Genomic DNA, 20,319 nt, shown 5'->3' with positions numbered 1-20,319 from the left:
GTAAAAAAGCTTGCTTATGTGTTTTTAACGTTTTCATACAACACTTATAGTTCGCATATTGCAGCTAACATAACTGTTCTCCAGTAGTGCTCAATTGAAAAACCCGGGGTGAACAATCCGGCGTCAAAATAAGATTACAAAAATGCAGCTTTTACATACAACCTCAATGATTTTTTAAAACAAAAATGCTTAACGAAATGTATGTAATTTATGGGAATTGAAGCAATATGCAATTGTTCAGAAATGTTGACTAGCGCGAACTGAGTTGAAATGGTTCTGTCAATAACGAATCTCTGCAACCTAAAGGATTCTTTTCGAAAATCAAACTGGAATCAGAAGCAATTATTCTATGAGATGAAGTCTACCCATTAACACAATAATTAATGATTCCACACAAGAACGTTGTGAACAGAGAGAAAAAATCATACATACTACAACATAATGCACATCAAAGATAGTAATAGATAGAGTAATCGATCGAAAGAAATGATTTTCGATCGTGTATTGACTGAAATAGTCCCAATCAACCAAAAGTTTGTATAAGTCAGCTGCATAAGCTTCTCGTTTCGTGTTCTAATAGTGGCTTAAGCAGCTTATTAAAGCTTAAGCAACTTGAAAGTTCGCTAATAACTTTATTTAAACTTTAAAGTGTACTTTTTAAGTATTATTCCAACTTTTACATCGCCCATCCAACCACCCCCCCCCCCCCCCACCCACACCCTTCCACCTCACCCCTTTCATCACCTCCCATCCCCCTTGGACTAACCTTACACCTGCGTTCCCTTCATCTACCCCGCATACCAAAATAAGATAAAGGATTTCTTACGCCTCCTCCACTCTTGCTATACTAACCCCCCACCCCCTCTACGTCCAAACCCATTTCCCCAGCATTTCAAAATATAATCACACGAAGCCAACATTGAACTCAAGCTGACTAAACTAATTAAATATAATACTTTATGGTTTAAAGTGTGTCAGCGTCGACTTTCGTGGTAGTCTTGGGGTACGTGTTAAATACCTTAAGAATGTAATAGACACGCCCACAATTATATTGAACATAATTAGCCATGGAATCATAGTTTGGAGAAATGAGAAAGGCATCCCACATCCCATCACCTTCACCCAGTAGGTATACCAAGATAGGCTGGGGGATGGTTCGGTTGTGGGTTATTCATCCTCTTCACACACATACCCCCGCATGATAAATTAAGTTAGCTGAAAGTATAGGCATTGAGTTAATGCTGATTAAGCTATATTATATATTTTTGTATTATGCTGGGGCGTTTCCAGAATAAAATTTACTATTGGGTTTGAAATTTCGATTTTGAATGAACACATTACGTAATACCCAACCCAATGCAGTGTTTATTAAAAATTAGCGAAAAATTTGGTTTGAAATGATTTTGAGTCTTAAATTACATTAAAATTTAAACTAGTTTAAAATTTCTTAACAAGTTGGAAATTTTCGGCGGGGTCCGGATCCCCTGGACCTTCCTTTTGGGTCCGCATCTGGTTTCAAGTTGAAACAGCGTCGACACATAGCATCTCAAGTTGGTGGTTGGCGATTCAGATTATGTATATGAATTTCTGTGTATATAAATGTCAATGTTTGTATGTATATGATTTATGGACTCCGAAACGACTTAATCGATTGCCATCAAAATTTATACATAGTAGGCATTTGTTATGGAGCGTGTTTGTGTGCTATTGGTTGGGGATTATCTGCCCGCCAGGTGGCGCTTCGGAATAAATTGTGTTTTCCACCTATTTCGCTGAAAGTCGCAGCAACGCGCGATGGGTATTAGCTACTTTAATATACATTTCCACCATTATATTGAAAATAACCAGCCATGGAATCGTCGTTTGGACAAATGAGAAAGGCACAATTGCACCACTAGGTGGATTAAAACAGGTTTGTTTTTAATAATTTAAAACACTGATTGATTTAACTTTAAACTATACTATTCTCAAAAATGAACAATAATTATGCTAATCTAATACTCATACACTCTAACACACCAGTATAATCGTGCTTATCGAGTTAACATATTACTAGTTTCCATGAAAAATTTCAAATATCTTCTTTCCGTCATCTCATTAGCTGCCGCCTTTCCGTTCAATTTTACTAATGTTAAATGCCAATGCACAATCAGCAGTTATAATATCCGCGCTACTTTACATAATCGGGGAATGGAACATTACCGCTATGCATCAGAGCGCCAGTTACTTTTAGGAACGCACATATCTTAATGATAAATAATGAATGGTTGTGTTCCATCACAAAGATAGCTACAGTGAACATTGTTAAATTAAGGGAAATGCAATGTGCGCTTGTACGATAAAAATTGGAGCTGTTGTGCACCGGAGTTGTTTTCTTCACCTGACGTTCTTCCTCATAACAGCTATCAACATCCGATTGTATATCCCTGTTCGTCCTCTGCTGTAACATTGGGTCGGTTCGGTCTGCGACAAAGATGCTGTTTCTATTGAATACTTCTGAACATTGTTAAAGGTACTCAATCAACGCGTTTACCTGTGCAAATAAAACAGATACACACAAAGTAATGTAACTACATATCATAAAACATAGGTGTGAATTACTTACGACATGAATTAGTCCTTGTCCAAGAACGACAACTAGCAATGTCAACCGGAATGTGTCGTGTAAAAGTTATGAAACTAATAAAAAAGCTGTACCGACATATTACAATCTCACTATGAAGGAATATGAGAAACTATATGTTCCGCAAAGAACTATCCAGTACAACCGCAAGAAATTTCGTATCGATTTACAGTGAGTAATAACTGGTACTTTGGTTGATTCATCCATAGTTGATTGAGTTTAACGATGAAACGGCTGAACTATGGTATTGATCAAATATAACTATTCAAAATTTTAACAAGATGCACAATCCGGTTGGCAGTATCTGCTCCATGCTTCGAAACACCGTAAAGTGTACACAGGTAGTAGCAAATTGCATCGTTTCACTTGCGATCATTAGAAACTGCAGATTGTTTTTGTTTTGAACAGCATTATCGTAACAGGGCTGATCCCCGGCATCGTTCCATTTATTGTAGACACCGAACATGAACGATTCGTACATATAAAAATCAGGGAACATAATTTGATTATGTTTACACTAGTTGCGGCTGCTAGATTTACGATGTTGTTGACGGTACTGGTGATTGGTGTCATTCATCACGTTTGTAGTATTACTATACTGTACTGGTGCAGTTCTTTTCAATGTTATTTTTCACAAATATTACCAATTGTTGATATGTTGACCATCCGAATTTTAAGAATTTCTAAATAGATTTTAATGTTGTTATATCCGGTTACTTTTTTCGCCTGGCATGTCTTGGTCAAAACTCCGTTCTTTTCTTTTAGGGTGTTTTTTCATCTGCTAGCGGCACCTCACAGACTTGAGCTAGGTGTAGTAGCTAAAAAATGCGTTTTATTATTGTTTTTCGTTGTAAATATCCGGTAAAACTTACCTTACAAAATTTTATCACGGCCGTGTTGTATTGAATCAATAATTTGTAAGTTTTCTTCTTGGAGAAATTAACATTTGTTGACAAAATATTGACGGAGCAAAAGCTATGTTCGAATTTCGAACATGCTACAGTCTAAGCTGAGTAAAGTAAAGTTTTATTCATACCAAGTTGAGCAAATGCTACAAGAGTTTACTTTGCTCAGAATCGAGCAGAGCAAACTTGTCTTGAGCAAATGCTCATTTTTATTCATACGGCTTAATATCATCGATTGCGATGGTTTTTGTTCCGATCGGTACCATGCCGAATTCGTTGCACTGACCGTTGCTGAGGTGCTAAGCTGCAACAAACATCGCAATATTTTTTGGATGTGTACTCCATGCGCGGATATAATGAGCGATGTTCGAAATTTCGGAGCATTCCGCGATAAAAGACAGGCTATATCTGATGCTGATTGTTTTGTCCCTATACGTGCTGCTTCTGTTGCTGTTCACACAAAATCGCAAACGGATGAAAACAGTTCGAATTATCTCGAAGAGATAGGTAAACTGAAACAACAGATTGCCTGCATTCAAGAATCTGTTGCTGAGATTTCCCGATTCTGTCCCGACGCTACTGGACTGGTAAATTCTCCAGATTATTGCACCAGTATCGTATCGAGATTTGCGCACTCTTCGACGAGGAAAAATTTTGTTTCATCTTGCTGCTGGCTTTTCTTCACACGAATAAAAAACACTGTTAGCGAGAACGAAATCACCGCTATGGTTGCGGAGGCATTAGGAAATGATGATGTCATCGTAAAAAGGTTGGTGCCTGAGTGGAAGGATGTAGCACCAATGACTTTCATCTCTTTCAAGGTGGGAGTCGACTCGAAGCTAAAACGGATTGCATTGGCTCCAACTACTTGGCCTCACGGAATCTGTTTCCGGGAATTCCATGAGCAGTTCAGCGTTTGGAGTCCATGATGACGATTGTTTCATGTTTCATTTTTGTTAATGTAATTAGTGTTGAAATGAGCTTATATTTTGTTTGTTCTTTTGTAATGTGTACCTAACGTGGATTGTAATTGCATCAATTTTAGGTTAAGAAATAGTCTGTATGATGGCTCGCACCAAAGACGAAACAAATAAATAAATAAATAAATTACTATCCGAATGTTGTACGCGCTACTTACTGTGGCACGTGCAGATCCTTTTACGCGAGATGATTTAGTTTACTAATAAATGTGGCATCTACAAGTTTTCAGAACATTAAAAAATGTCAAAAATCAAATGAAAAATTTATAGCAAAAACTGTTTTGCCTTTCTCATATAGAAAGGTTATGCAATCGCTCCAAACATCGACTTTTTAACCGAGGCCCTGAGGGAAGATTCACATATACCATTCGACTCAGTTCGTCGAGATCGGAAAATGTCTGTGTATATGTATGTGGAAAAAAAATGTCGTCTCTGTTTCTCAGAGATTTTTTCTACAATTAAGAATGCATTTACGCACTGACCCAGTACACGTGCTTAGTAGTTGCCAAGCTATCACACGGAAGTGTACTGGAGTGTCGGGCTCGACCAGCACTAAACTACCTAACGAGTAATACCGACTAAAATCCATTGAACTCCGCCATCTTTCCCCCAGGACCTACCTCCCGGCATTACTTCTGGGGGGGGGGGGGATGGCAGTACTTAATGTACTCACTCACTCTCGCTCACGCACGCACACATCCAGTATGAGGCTTACTTGGGTGCTCGCTCTGTCATACCCTGATGCTCGCTCTGACACTCCATGTGAGACTGACTTGTGTGCTCACCTCTAGCATACCATGTGAGGCTGACTTGGTTGCTCATCCTGTACCTGATCCACTCACAGTCATACCACTCTAGTGCACTGTCCTCGCCCTGGCGTCCCATGTGGGACATTTTTCTAGGTTCCCACTTCTGACATACCATGTGAAGCTTATTGGGTGCTCACCTTTTACATACCGTATGAGGCTGACTTGTGTGCTCACCTCTAACATGCCATGTGAGTCTGACTTGTGTGCTCACCTCTAGCATATTATATGAGACTGACTTGGACGGTCAACATTCTACGCTACGACCCTCCCATCTCAGCATGGGTAGTCCATACTTACGTCTATACACTCCATGCTTCGGTGTGACTACCGCGGTTGCCACCCGCTGCGTCACACTTGCCTCAGCATGAGCAGACCATTCGCTCACTTTTTCTTAGAGATGGCTGAACCGATTTGCACAAACTTACTCTCAAACAAAAGGTACAACCTGCTATTGAATTTTTGTTGGTCGGAATTCCAATTTCGGATTTACGGGTTAAAAAGTGATGTCACACTGCAAATTCCCATATAAACTGGTACCACCATGATATCCAACTGATGCAATACATATTAAAATGTATGCAATATTACTTGGATTTACGGGTCTAGATCACCATTGGCCAATTGAAATAGTTTTGATCACATTGGCCACCTATGACAGTTCTTGATGCTCTCGGGGAACTTGCCAAATTCCTAAGTTAATGTATCGTCTATTTGTCAGCGAATTCTTGATCGATTTGAATAAACTTGATTTCAAATGAAAGAAATGACACTGCCATTGAATTTAATTCACACTATCTGCTATTGAATTTTATTCAGATCTGACTATTGCTTTCGGAGTTATAGGTTGATTTGTGCGGTCGCACAGGAACTTCCCACATAAACCGTTACAATCGTAATACCGCAAAGGTTCAAAATCTACTGAAATGGATATAAAATAACTTTGATTTGCAGATCTAGATCACTGATGGTCAATTAATGATTCTGCCGAGCTATGAAAACCGTTGCCAGCTAATACACCTCGATACACTCAGCATCCGGAGGGACTGCTCTCGAGCCCTGTTCGTCTCGGACTTACTCTCTGCCAGAGTGGATTGCCCTACAATCCTTGGACGTCTGGATCTTCAAGCCCGCGTTCGAGCTCTACGCAATAACTCCCTTCTGCGAGTTCCGTTCAGGTGAACCAACTATGGTTGCCAGAGCGCTGTTACCGGACTCCAACGAATTTTTAACAGTGTGGCGACGGCCTTTGACTTCAACAGGACGCGGAATGTGATAAAAGTGAAAATGTTGTCAATTTTAAAATGTAATTAGTTTAAGCAACCACCATTGGGGCCAAGGGGCCTGTTGGTGAAGGTAATAAACATAAACATAAACATAAACATTCTTTGAAGTTATTTTCCACTATCGAAATTCCGGAAGTCCCGCGTCTCGGGTATATTCCAAAATTATAATCATGTCGGTCATTCGGTAATAAGTTTCTCGGAGATGGTTGGGCCGATATTCACAAAATAGGTCTCAAATGAAAGGGATACCACCCCATAGATAGCCATGCAATTGCGTATGGATCGGTTATATGGTTCCCGAAATATAGACGTAATCGTCTGGTCACAAACAACAAAAAGTTTGCTTTCAAACGGGGACACCACATGAAATTTCAAAAATCGAATTCGTATTTTTGATGCCAAATGCCTTTAAAATGCATAAAACGTCGAGATTTGATGCTATCTCGAAAAAAAGTTTTGGACCAAAATCGACTTTTTGGGACTTATACTACGTTCACACTACGGAGTTAAAACACATTATAATAATTAGCAACATGAAAAACATCATCAAGATAACGTTAAAACACGTATTAACTCGCAATGTGAACGTAGCATTAGCTGATTTTGCACATTTTTGCCTTTCTCAATAAAAAGGTATTATAATTGCTCTGAAAACCGACCTTTTAACGGAGGCCCACAGGGCCGAGTGCCATATACCATTCGATTCAGCTTGACGAGTTCGGCAAATGCCTGTGCGTATGTATGTGTGTGTATGTGCGTCTGTGTGTATGTACGCGAACACAATCTCACTCACTTTTCTCAGAGATGACTGAACCGATTTTCACAAACTTAGTCCCAAATGAAAGGTGCAACGTTCTCATAGGCTGCTATTGAATTTTTAATGGAGCGGACTTCCGGTTCCGGATTTACAGGGTGATGAGTACGATCACGCAGAAAATATCGATTTTAATAAATACTGCAATGAATGTATAATGGTGAAAATTTTTCTAAAATGTGACTACAATTGCTTCGATTTGTAGTACTAGGTCACAAACAGCCATTCAAAGTCTCTTTGGTCACATTGGCCACCGTCATCGGTTCCAGAAGCCCCGGTGAAAGTATCCAAATTCAGAATAACAGTCACATCTCGTCTGCTTCCTCATCTCGTACAGATCAGAAGCAAAAAAACGCACCGCTTGCGAACAGCATACAAACAAATATACTACCCGCGCCGCGCCGCTCTTACGTGTACGTGTAATATATAAACACAGTTTCGTTGCACCTAACTGTGAGTGAAATGATTGCACCACAAAATAAATTTCGCCCATTACGGGAGAACACAATCGCGATTGATTTTTCGCAGACTCGTCTTAGACCTTCAGTGCGCGAGGTGGAACAGTTGGTCAAGGTGAAAATGAAACTTGATCTTACCGAGATTTCACACGTCCAGCTTCACCACACGAGGCAAGTAGTTCTTATAACGTTCAACTCCCTAGCCGAAGCAGAAAGATTCGTAGTAAAGAACAATATGCAACATGACGTTGAATATGAAAACGTCAAAACCAAGATCCCCGTGTATATGGATCTCGATCTAACTGAAATAAAACTTCATGATTTGGCACCTCGTACTAGTTCGGATTGCATTAAAAGGTTCATGTCGAAGTATGGAGAAGTGGAATCCGTCACAACCGATACTTGGAGAAACTTTTTCCCTGGCATACTCAACGGTGTTCGGGTGGTGCGAATGCGGCTGTACCAACCTATACCGTCTTACTTGACTTTAGAGGGCAAATCATCCCAAGGTGTCAAGTTCTGTAATCAGACGGCACACTACGGTAAGCCATGTGCCAAAACAACTAAAGCAAACTCATCTACAACCACCACTACCAAACAGCCTTCAACCTTTTCTGATACACAAAAGACAGCCGGCCTAAAAATGAATACCGAACAAACAATATTCCACGGCATCTCAAAGCCATCAGTTAACGTACGCAGGGAAGAAATAAACAAGAACGAAGACGGCTATACCAACGTAACTCGAAAACACAAAAAGCTGACAGCGACCACCAAAGCCAATCTAGCGATGACGATATGGACACAAACACAAGCGAGGGGGAAGGCAGACAGAATTATCAGCAAGCGGCAGAGGGTACACCCGACCATCGCTCACTACCAAGAAAGAAAATAAACACAAGAAGCGGAAAGCAGTGCGCCCAGGATAGTCGACAGAAATGATACTCGGTGGTTTATATTTTTTTCTATCTATTTTGAATTTAAAAAATTATTTGTATTGATGAAATGTATACTATTTTCAAAATGGCGAATGGCCCTCGAGGTTAAAGCCTTAATAAATAATAATAATAATAATAATAACAGTCACATCGGTTTCTCGAAGATGGCTAGACCGAATCAACCAAACTTAGTCTCAAATGAAAGATGTTGCGTCCCCGTAAATGGCTATTAAATTTTATCCCGATTCGAGTCCGGTTCCGGAGTTACGGGTTGTGGCGTGCGATCACATAGCAAATTGCGATTCAAACTGATACTCCGATAAAAGCAAAAAGGTGAAAATTTCGCTAAAATGTCTCTCAAACAACTTAAATTTGCAGTTCAAGGTCACGACGGTCTATGGATCAAATCACCCCTTTTTATAGATCATTCACACTGTTTTATGGATTTTCAGTTTTGTTTTATGAAACATGGACAACTTTTTTATGGATCGTTTTACATTTCTTTATAGATTATTTTAAGTATTTTATATGCAAAAGTACATTTTCCCATTGTATAACCTAAAACGATTTAAAACTACACTTTTGTGAAATCTCAACAGAAAACAAAATTACGTGTTAGTCCAACGAGTTTTCTGTCCTATTGTTGTTGTGAATCATCAAAATTTTGAACATTTTTCAAAGCGTTATGGTTGCGATTACAGGGAGAAATGTTGGTTGAATGATATTTATTAACCCATTATTGCCCAACCTACTATATATAGTAGGTGCTAAGAATAACACCTATTACTTAATTAATAACGCAGAACAGGCATTATCAAAGAGGTAATATTGTTCATATACTCTTGCAGAATATGTTTAGAGAAGTTAGAGTGGTTTAACCAGTGTTTATGTTTTGTTTTTAATCAATTTTTCCTTAAGGGGTTACACATTTTTGTTAGGATGAAAAAAATCGATTTTTTGTAAATTAGATATTCTGAAAATACATACGGTGAGGAAAATTTTCTCAAAGTTTCTTTAAGATCAGAATACTACAACTTGAGTTACAGCTATTCATAGACCGATACCCATTGACCACTCGTAGGCGATGTGTAGTGTTTGATACGCTAGACCGTTGACACGCTGCACCGACAGTAAAGCTCAATTATCTCGGAGTTGTATTTTGTTGAAAAGTTCATCCGCGGCCATCACGATATCTCAGGAACCGATTAACCAATCAATCTTAAATTTTCACTGGTTGTTCCTTGTTATATCAGCTACTTTGAGTACAAAAATAATTTTACTGGAATGACTACATCATTTTTCTTCGATCGGAAAACACAATTTGTGATGCGCGTGAAAAATAAGTTGGGCAATAATGGGTTAAATTCTCCCAATTAATGTTCTATAGCTAAACTATGATCATATTTCATTAGGAGGCGCGTTTTACCCCATGTTTTCATAAATAATAATATGCTCGAACCTTAACCAAGCAGGTATCTTAGAGTGGAGCTTTTCATATGTGTAGCCGCGATCTTCGCAAACAAAATAAGTAAAAAGCACATTGCGTCATTTAGCCGCACACAAAATAAACCGGGCTTAATGTGGATAAAATTAATCTGTTTTACGGACCGTTATTTAACTGAGTTTTTCTCAGTTTGCTCCGAGGACCAAGAATTTTAAATTTCCCCTGGTAGTGCAAAAATGCTCTAAAAACTCGTAAATAAACTTTTCGAAGTAACTCGTATCAAATCATGAACAGAAAATCATATTATCAGTATCCGATAAGCCAACGCCATCTCCTTTACACAACGAAACAACCAGTACGCATTACGGCTTGCCGGAGGAAACAAACACACAGATAAATTCACCACGGTGCACACTGGAACGCACGCCGTGGTGAATTTATCTGTACAAGCACCTGACGCCATATATAATTCAAAGAACAAGAGAGCGCGGTTCTCACACCAAATCACCCCATCGCCAATCCATTTATTCAGCTCTGAAAAAAATAAGTGTTGTGTGCAAGACACGACCACGATGACTTTAAAAATGCAGCCAGTTTTATGAGCAAGCAATAGGTTTGTTCCAGTACACGGAAGTCACTCCGGAGTAAATAGGAGCAACAAATTCTTGCTCCCTTTTACTCCGGTTTGCTACCAGAAGAAGAAAAAGATGGGTGGGTAATGTCTGCGACATAACCGGAGAGATGTAGAATACATAAGGAACACGTTCTTCAAATATTTTGATACTCATTGGAATTTTCGGACAAAAGGTGATTTGGGCGAGGAATATTTCAAATTATTCTTTACAAAAATGATGGTGGTCCTGAAAAGGACCGTTTTTGTGGGCGTTGTTGGCCTTGGTGAGGGAGATGGCTAACGATGAAATGAATTGTTAGCATGAGGAAGTCGCATAGTACTGGCCAATGGCAGAACAGATAATAATTGATTCCTGAAAATCAATTTTTCTTTTTTTATGTAAATTATACATACTTACAAATCTAATAGAAGATTCCTGGTCATATTTCTGAATCATTAGTGCGAACATTGTGTAATTTGGTTAAGTACAATGAAAGTTACAAACTTTCCAAACTCGACCTTCTGTTCCTTCCGAAATATTGAAATGGGGTGTCTATATTAAATTGTTAGTCGTGGTCACAATAAAAAAAGATGGGTGGGTAATGTCTGTGACATAACCGGAGCGTCGTTATTGTAATTCGAGACGTTAATTTAAATCTAATAATATTCAACAGAATCACGTTTGAATGGAAGATTTTCAAATAATTCTCTATGGTAATAATGGTGGTTCTGAAAAGAACCTTTGGTATCGGCGTTGGTGTTGATGGTGATGCGCTGGATCGTTGGATATATTTGGCATGATAGTTACGTGCCTGGCGAACTGTTTTGTAGCCTCGAACAAAACGACAAGACTGGCTTCTTCGGGTACCATTACGGCTGAACTTTATAAGCTTAGCTCGACTTTGAAATCCTGCAGTTAGTTCACGGAGGCTGCCAAAAAGCTCGAATAGAAACATGCGACTTCAACGTTTCTCTTAAACACATGCAATTGAAGCAACACTGATCACTAGAGGGATGGTGAGGGAACACGCACATTCGTTTTGGTAATACTGATAATAGCAGTAGAAAGGAATGGAAAAGCAGTGCACGAAACGAGCGAGAGGATAATTTAATTTTTTGTTCCGTGTGCAAGCTACTTCTTTCCACACAACGTATTATGTTGCTTGTTGAAAATTTGTTACACATCTTAAAATGAAAGTTTCAGTTTAACTCTCACTAGAACACAATTGATTGGTTCTGAAAAGAACCGTTGCTTTTATTGTAATTTACGCCCACTCCCAGCGGACACTGTGAGCCAGTTTAATTTCTTTTGCGAGAAAGTTACGTACTTGGCGCACTATTTTGTATCCTCAAACAAACCGACCAAGTAGGCATCACTGGCTTCATTACGGCTGAGTTTTGTAAGCGTAGCTCGACTTTGAAGTAATACACAGCCTTACGAACCAGACGCTGGAATGTTAGCCAGCGCTCCGTTGCCCTTTAGTTGGGGCGAAATACTGGCATGGCGACAGTTCCTGATCGGTAGTTGGTTGCGATGGGCCACCAGTAGCTGGGGCACTTTTTCGGACCGTCATCATTGCCAACTGCTTTCCTCCGGTGGACTGGCTGCTTGATAGTGCTTGAACAAATACGAATGATGAGAAAAACCGACCGACCAATATTCATATATGAACACACGAGAAAGCACTACTATCGCTCTCTCGCTCGTTTTCGTGCCATTCCTGTGCCTTTCCTTTCCGTTCGGCTACCAATACTAGCATAACCAAACGAATATTCTGTCTTTCCATCGCCTTCAATCTAGTGGCAAGTGCTAGCAAACTTGCATGTTCAGTTTTTCAATAACAACATTCCAACAATACTTTCAAAGAATGTTGCAGATTTGAAAAGAAGGAAGGAAAAGATTTTCACAAATTTAAATACTTTTGTGTTATTTGTTAGCGCTGATAAAGGCTATTTAGTTTGTTACTAGAAAGGAGCTGCACAAACAAATCGATTTATCCAGCTAATCAACGGAGGCTGCCAAAAAGTTCGAATAAAAGCATGCGACTAGTGTACTTTGCACGTTCTATATTTTATCAATAATAGAGGATCAATAAAATAATTCAAATTGTAATAGCGACATGCAATTGTGGCAACACTGGCCATGGGATGGTGGGAGAATACGCACATTCGTTTTGTTTATGATGGTATTAGCAGCAGAAAGGAATGGAAAAGCAGTGCACGAAAACGAGCGAGAGAGGATAATTTAAATTCTCTTTCTTTCTTTCCACACATCGTATTTCTTATATAGCTTCCTGAAAATTATTTGTTATACACCATAAAATGTAAATTTCAGTTTAACTCTTATTAGAACACAATTAATTGGTCCTGTAAAGAACCGTTTATTGTTTTATAGCGGGAGCGTAATTCAGACGCACTCCCCGCGGACACGGTGAACCAGTTTAATGTATTTGGCCTGAAAGTTATGCGCTTGGCGCACTATTTTGCATTCTCGAACAAACCGACCAAGTAGGCATCGTTGGCTTCTCGGGGCATCATTACGACTGAGCTTTGTAAGCGTAGCTCGACTTTGCAGTCCTGCACGACCCAGACGCTGGAACGATAGCCTACAGATTAGTTGCTCTGTTGCCCTTTAGTTGGGGCAAAATTCTTGCAGGGCGACAGTTCCTGATCGGTAGTTGGTTGCGATGAGTCACCAGTAGCTGTGGCACTTTTTCCGACCGTCGTCGTCGCCAACTGCTTTCCTCCGGTGGACTGGCTGCTTGCTAGTGCTTGAACGAATACGAATGATGAGAAAAACCTACCGACAGATATTTATATAATCGCGCTAATATGCACTACTATCGCTTTCTCGCTCGTTCTCGTGCCCTGCATGAGCCTTTCCTTTCCGTCCGGCTTCTAATGGCCTAACCAAAGGAATATTCTGTCTTTCCCCCTCCAACTGCTCTCGTCAAGCAACCCAATGCGAATAATCATAGGAACAAACATGTAGTGGACCTATATATAAACTTTTCATTATTTTATTGTTCGGTTGGTCCACCATAGTGACGGCTCTGTGCGGGATGGGCTGAAAATTTTCACTTTTTCGAGTCGTTTTCGAGAGATTTTTCAAAACACAATTTTTTGTTATTAGTGCATGTTATACATACTTCAAATTTTAATACAGCATAGAGGAACATATTTTCAACAAATTGGCCTAAAAATCAAATCATTCTGTTAAGTATGATAAAAGTTATTAACGTTCAAAATCTGACGCGGCGCCGCAGCCGATATTTTGAAACGGGACCCCTATATTGAAAGCTTAAATGTATTCTACATTTAAAAAGAGAAGATGAGAGTACAGGAACGACTTTCTCCGGAGTAATTCCAGTTTCTCCTGGTACTGGAACAAACCTAATCCGTGGCCAAATTGAAACCCGTTAATGCCATCGACTGTTTCAGAACTACACACAGGCATGCTATTCTTTACTAGAGATAATTGTTGATTTTTTTAAATAAAAAACGATAACCTATAGTGTGATTGATTCAAGTTTTAAAAAAAGTTTTATTCAAATCCATGAAATGGGAACATAAATTAATGATGCTCACAAACAAAACCTTACACACATTCGTAACCGAGCGCCCTTTCAGTTTACACACACGCGTTGTTTGTTGTAACATTACCTTGAGTTAGGCGATATCGGTGAAGGTGTTTATCCCAGCAAGGGCTGGAGTATACACATTATGAACATTATAAACGGTAAATTGTGTCAAGTGGTGCAGTGTAGTGCGGTACTAAACAGTTTTATTGCCTGAAAGACGGCTTTGTTTAGACGAGCTATACCAGCTCTCTACAATGTGAAGGTCACGCGGGTGACGGACAAAAAAAACGAAGGATCAATTCACCTACCAGCTCGTCAGGAACCAACTGGTGAAGTGTTCGTTTTTTACTTTTCTTATCGATTTTTTTTTATTATTGTTTTCGATTTTTTTATTTTGATTTATGTTAAATATTGCGGTCGAGCGTGTTGCTTCCGCAACAAAATGGAACAGACAGAAGGATCACCCTCCGAATACGACTATTATGGAGAAGAGGAACGTGTATCTGATTCGGAGACACATGATATTATGGGCGATCCACAGCCCCTACTTTCCCCAAATGCCTCACACTACCCCCCCGAGTCATGGTTTACCAGAATGGATCCGCTGGTCCTTGGGTGGTATACTTTCGGCTCAAAAATAAACCGTTAAACAGCATAACTGTTGCACGGGAGGTTCAGTCAGATAAACTGCGCGTAGTCGTTACTGACTTGAAACAGGCCAATGGTATCGTTAGTAATAGCATCTTTACGCTGGAGTATCGCGTCTACATTCCTTCTTGTGATGTGGAGATCGACGGTGTGGTAAGTGATGCGGGTCTAACTATCGATTATCTGATGAATGATGGGGTTGGCCGCTTTAAGGACCCTAACCTTCAATCAGTTAAGATTTTGGAGTGCAAGCAATTGCACCCAAAGTCCATCGAAGATGGGAATTACTATCCATCAGAGTCGTTTCGCGTAACCTTCGCCGGATCTGCACTTCCGAGCTACGTTGAAGTGGGAGGAGCTCGTCTACCTGTGCGTCTGTTTGTACCGCGGGTCATGAATTGTTCCAATTGCAAGCAGCTAGGTCACACGGCCACCTACTGTAGCAATAAGCAACGGTGCGGTAAATGTAACGCCTCTAACTACCCTTGCGAGGGGCATTCTTTGGCTCTGCTTGGAAACTCTAGGAAAAGACCTAATCAAAACTCACCTGAACTTCCTCGTAAGGGTCCTAGGGTGTCCCAAAGAAATGCAAAATAAAAATAATTCATCAACTGGAAGTGCTGCCACAAATCCGAAGATAATACTTCCTGGTTTCGGGAAATTGAAATACAACCAGGAGTTCCCAGCACTCCCCGGACACCAAACATCCCAAGTGCTCCTATTTTACAGTAAAAAATTCAACCTAAAACGGAATTCCTTAAATTCTCTGACATTGTGGACTGAATATTCACAGCCTTCAACATTACCGATCCTCTGAAAAGCTTGCTGGTTGCTATTTTACAAGCAGTAAGAACATTTTTAAAACAGTTGACTGAACAATGGCCCCTCCTTGCAGCGATCGTATCCTTCGATGGCTAACTTATTAAACGGAATAACGGATCTGATCACTGTTTTACAGTGGAACTGCAGAAGCATTATCCCCAAAATTGATTCATTAAAACACTTGCTAGATTACAATAATTGTGATGCCTTTTCCCTATGTGAAACATGGCTTACTTCTAATATAAACCTCAACTTCCACGATTTTAACATTATCCGCTTGGATCGAGAAGACTCATATGGAGGGGTACTTTTAGGGATCAAAAAGTGCTGTTCCTTCAATCGAATCAATCTCCCTTCGACGCCAGGCATTGAAGTTGTCGCTTGTCGAACAACAATCAAAGGCAAAGATCTTTGCATTGCTTCTATTTACATTCCTCCTAGGGCCATGATGGGATATCGAAGATTCTACAACGTTATTGAACACCTTGCCTCGCCCCGCCTGCTTCTTGGAGACTTCAACTCTCACGGTACAGAGTGGGGATGTCTGTACGACGATAATCGATCCTCGACAATTCAAGACCTTTGTGACAATATGACAATTCTGAACACAGGGGAAATGACACGGATTCCTAGACCACCAGCGCAAGCAAGTGCACTGGACATATCTCTAGGCTCGACATCACTACGGTTAGATGGCAAGTGGAAGGTAATATCTGATCCCCACGGTAGTGACCACCTGCCGATTGTAATTGCAATCACCACTCGTTCAAGACCTTCAGAACCAATCAATGTTTCCTATGACCTCACACGAAACATTGATTGGAAGAGCTACGCTGCTGAGATATCCAAAACTATCGATTCAACACAGGTACTTCCCCCGGAGGAAGAGTATAAGTTTTTGTCCAACTCGATTCTCGATATCGCGATTCAAACTCAGACGAAACGAGTACCCGACGGGAACACCCAAAAACGTTCTCCCAACCCGTGGTGGGACAAAGAGTGCTCAGACGGGTACGCGGAGAAAGCTGCCGCGTATAAAACCTTCCGGAACGACGGGTTAGTCACTAGCTATCGACTGTACACGATATTAGAAAAGCGAATGAAAAATTTAATGAAAGCAAAGAAACGCAGTTACTGGCGCCGGTTTGTCGACGGGTTAACAAAAAACATCGATAAGCACTCTTTGGGGTACGGTTCGACGTATGCGAAACCGAAACAGTACTAACGAGAGCGTGGAATATTCAAACCGTTGGATATTCGATTTCGCCAAGAAGGTTTGTCCGTATTCCACCTCGGCACAGAAAATCTACCGCGCCGCGTCGCCTTAAATACCGCGAACGACACACCGTTTTCGATGGTGGAGTTCTCACTTGCTCTCTTATCATGTAACAATAAAGCTCCAGGACCAGACAGAATCAAATTCAACTTGTTGAAGAATCTAGCAGACTGTGCCAAGAGACTCTTGTTGAATTTATTTAATAAGTTTCTTGAGGGTAACATTGTCCCACATTGGAGACAAGTGAGTGTGATCGCCATCGAAAAAACCGGGAAAACCAGCCTCCGACCACAACTCGTATCGACTGATTGCAATGCTATCCTGTATCCGGAAGTTATTCGAGAAAATGATCTTGTTTCGCCTCGACAATTGGGTCGAAGCAAATGGCTTACTGTCAGACACACAATTTGGCTTCCGCAAAGGCAAAGGGACGAACGATTGCCTTACGTTGCGCTCAACAGAAATTCAAATGGCATATGCTAACAGAGAGCAGATGGCATCAGTATTCTTGGATATGACGGGGGCTTTCGATTCAGTTTATATCAACATTCTTTATGAGGCATGGTCTTTCATCAATTTTAAATAACTTTTTGCTTAACCTGTTGTCTGAAAAACAAATGCATTTCTCGCATGGTGATTTATCGACATCACGATTTAGCTACATGGGCCTTCACCAGGGCTCATGCCTAAGCCCTCTTCTCTACAATTTTTACGTGAATTGACGAATGTCTTGTCAATTCCTGCACGCTAAGGCAACTTGCAGATGACGGTGTGGTCTCTATTACATCGAGTTCTCTACGGAGAAAACTGAGCTAGTCCTATATTCAAGGAAGCGTGAACCAGCGAAACTACAGCTTCAGTTAATGGATAAAACTATTACTTAGGTTTCAACATTCAAATATCTCGGGGTCTGGTTCGACTCTAAAGGTACCTGTGGATGTCACATTAAGTATCTGAAACAGAAGTGCCAACAAAGAATCAACTTTCTCCGCACAATAACCGGAACATGGTGGGGTGCCCACCCAGGAAACCTAATCAGGCTGTACCAAACAACGATATTATCAGTGATGAAGTACGGATGTTTCTGCTTTCGCTCCATTGCGAGCATACATTTCATCAAACTAGAGAGAATACAGTATCGCTGTTTGCGTATTGCCTTGGGTTGCATGCACTCGACCCATACGATGAGTTTAGAAGTGCTGGCGGGCGTCCTTCCACTAAAAAATCGATTTTGGGACCTCTCGTATCGATTGCTCATTCGATGCGATATTTTCAAACCATCGGTGATTGCAAATTTCGAAAGGCTTGTCGAGCTTAATTCTCAGACCCGATTCATGTACTTGTACTTCGATTACATGGCACAGAACATCAATTCATCTTCGTATAACGTTTACCGTGCTCATCTCTTAGATACTTCTGCTCCAACTGTATTTTTCGACACATCCATGAAGGAAGAGATTTGTGGAATCCCGGATCTCATTCGCCCACAAGTGGTCCCAAATATTTTCTATAATAAATACCATCAAGTCGACTGCGGCAAAATGTTGTACACTGACGGATCATTTCTCGACGGGTCTACAGGCTTCGGTATCTTCAACGAAAATCTTGCTGCCTCATTCAAACTCAATGATCCTGCTTCAATTTACGTCGCAGAATTAGCTGCCATTCAGTATACTCTCGGGATCATTGACACAATGGAACAATTAGTCAGCTTCAAAAAAAGGTTTGCCATCTGTTCCAGTCGCACGTTACTTACATCAGATAAATATTTCGAAATGAAAAGAAACAACCTTTCTCTTCAGCATCTAATATGAAATACCGATAGCTTGAAACGTGACATCGGCTTTTATCAATTTCGCACTGATGATGGAAGGACTGTCTTCATGCAGAATAACGAAAAAATATTTGCGGATTCTTTTTGGTACGGCTTTCGCTACCTGGTCACATCCTCCAATTTTCTGAAATATTGCAGAATTTTGGATTGTTTCCGAAAGTCTTTTTTAATAAATCACAGGTTTTCGCTAATTTCAACCTGGAAATGTACTATAAGTAGCTGCACATTTTTGTATTGTTTTAGAAGGATAAATTTAAACAAATAACAGATTGTTGCAAATTTCAGATTGTTAATATACGCGCAAGCAAGAAATAACGAATATAAACTGCGCTATTGGATTATCGCTGTCAATGATTGGAAATATTCCAATTTGTTCTTTATTGTTTTTTATTGTTATATCCCTTAAAAGGGCTTTTAATGTAACAATGAGAACATGCAGAATGGAACAATTAGTCAGCTTCAACTGAGGTTTGCCAACTCTTCCAGCCGCGCGCTATTTACATCGAATCACCCCCAGCAGTAGCAGTGATCAAATGCAGCACTCATCGCAGCGCATTGTCAACATGCATGATTGCTACTGCTGTTCTTTACGGTTTGACGGAAGAATGAAGTCGCTCGAGAGATGATATTCTTTAAATAGTAGATGATGACGTCATTCATAGAAGCGTAGTATGCTGGGTGCTCAAATCTGTCGTACGAGGCGCTATAGGCACGACGTTACTTTTCTGGCAAAAGAGCAACAACTGATTCAAACAGGCACGCGGTACATTTATTTATAACTTTTCGTGTTCGTTTGAATCACTAACCTGCTCCCTATTGACGGCTCTGCCGGGGATAGATTGACTGATGTATGGGAGTTTTCACGTTTTCGAGATCTGTTCATTTTTGCTTGTTTTTCAATAGTGTGATACGAAAATTGTCACGTCATTTCATGATTAGAATCATCAGCGCCTGGCGGCAGTCATGATCAGGGATGCCAAAGGTACCGGTAAACTACATTTTTTTCGGTATATTTACATTTGTACAAGCCGTACAGCCCGCTACAGCGACGCATCACTGCAGCTCTTGCCAGAACAGTAGCCAAACCGAGTACATTTTCCCGTACAGCAGTAGAATACATTTTTGTTTTGCAACTGTACTCCGACTGCTCGGTGAGAGTGTGGCGTAGTAAAGTTTGTTCTTTCGCTTTGTACATTTTCTCTGCATAGTCAAAGGGAGAGGCCCGCACACGAAAGCTTTAATGCCGGTCGTGGCGTAATCGAACCGCATTCATTGTCTTCGTTTTTTATCA

At 40.3% G+C, this 20,319-nt stretch overlaps 1 protein-coding gene and 1 long non-coding RNA gene across 3 annotated transcripts in view; one reads left to right on the top strand and one right to left on the bottom strand.

Moving 5' to 3' along the window:
• The window catches only part of LOC131689155 (transmembrane ascorbate-dependent reductase CYB561), a 148,940-nt gene that overhangs the window by 86,226 nt on the left and 42,395 nt on the right, over positions 1–20,319 (top strand). The window lies entirely within an intron of this gene.
• Positions 1,402–3,744, bottom strand: LOC131689156 (uncharacterized). The gene is made up of 3 exons (XR_009305352.1): positions 3,496–3,744; positions 2,606–3,441; positions 1,402–2,533 (listed from the first exon to the last, which is right to left on the bottom strand). It is a non-coding gene; the product is annotated as an uncharacterized LOC131689156 (long non-coding RNA).

The sequence above is a fragment of the Topomyia yanbarensis genome, chromosome 3, assembly GCF_030247195.1.
Source record: "Topomyia yanbarensis strain Yona2022 chromosome 3, ASM3024719v1, whole genome shotgun sequence".
Classification (NCBI taxonomy): Eukaryota; Metazoa; Arthropoda; class Insecta; order Diptera; family Culicidae; genus Topomyia; species Topomyia yanbarensis.
This window is presented reverse-complemented; position numbering and strand designations above follow the sequence as displayed.